Source organism: Chrysochloris asiatica, unplaced genomic scaffold (assembly GCF_000296735.1).
Source record: "Chrysochloris asiatica unplaced genomic scaffold, ChrAsi1.0 scaffold00361, whole genome shotgun sequence".
NCBI lineage: Eukaryota > Metazoa > Chordata > Mammalia > Afrosoricida > Chrysochloridae > Chrysochloris > Chrysochloris asiatica.
Window position 1 is genome coordinate 2082044 of NW_006408879.1, and position 1061 is coordinate 2083104.

The following is a 1061-nucleotide window of genomic DNA, read 5'->3' on the forward strand; positions in this document are numbered from 1 at the left end:
CATTGATTCAAATATACTCCTTTGCCCTTTCAGTGTATTGTCCATTTCTGATACCTTAGTATTGATCTTCTGCATTTTTGTCTGCAGGCTTTATGTTGTCTCCAATGCTGTAGCCTGTGGTGCTTTTCTGAATTTTTTCTTGTTTTTCTTGACCTTTCTGTCAGTCTTTTGTTGTTGTTGTTGTTGTTGTTGTTAAGTGCCATCGAGCTGGTTCCAATTCATAGCAACTGTGTATAGAGTTTCTGAGGAGCGGCTGGAGAGCTTGAACTAACGACCTTGCAGTTCAAATGACCTTGCAGTCCTGCCCATTAACCCATGGTGCATTCTCTTGAATTCTTTTTCAGGTAGGTCTAGTGCCTCTTTTCCCTCAAATACATTTTTTAATTCCACCTGTTGGTGGTTTATTTGAGCTCCTCTGCCTTGTTTCTTCATATGCACAGAAATTGTCGGCTACTTTGGGGACATTGTGCTGTCATTGTATTTGTGTTAAGTTGATGAATGTATGTTGATATATTTTTAGACACTCACCAACCTTCATTGGAAGATGAACTTGTGTACTGTTCTCTGTTCACTGTGTGTGCAGTTCAGCTCAGGGTGGATTAAGCTGGCGTTGGTTTTTTGTCTTTGATCCAGTGTATAGCAGCTGGTACTGACTCTAACCCAGTGATGGCTGGGGTTGTACAGGGTGTGGCTGTGAGCTGTATGGCTGTAATTGTGATCTGTCTGCTGATGCAAGAAGGAAAAACGCGCACAAGACAGAAGGAAAACAAAAACAACAAGATAAAATAGTAATAAAAAAAAGGGCTCTGGCTTTTTCTGCATGAACTGCACTGTCTGCTGGCCTCTTGCCATCACAGCTGACCAAGAAAGTTCAAGGTGGTCCACTGAGCCTGTCCAGCCCACCCAGATACCAGATAACCAGTATTTCTTTTCATTTCACTTTTCCTTTTCTGTACCCTTGAATTTATCCCTCCTGAATTTAGAGATCATCTGAAGAACAGATTTGATGAATTAAACACTAAAGACCGAAGACCAGAAGAGTTGTGGGATGACATCAAGAA

General features: G+C 41.4%; 1 protein-coding gene across 1 annotated transcript in view; it reads left to right on the forward strand.

The window, feature by feature from the left end:
• Nucleotides 1-1061, forward strand: part of FAM120B (family with sequence similarity 120B) — a 63584-nt gene that overhangs the window by 41684 nt on the left and 20839 nt on the right. The gene's annotated exons all lie outside the window — the stretch shown is intronic.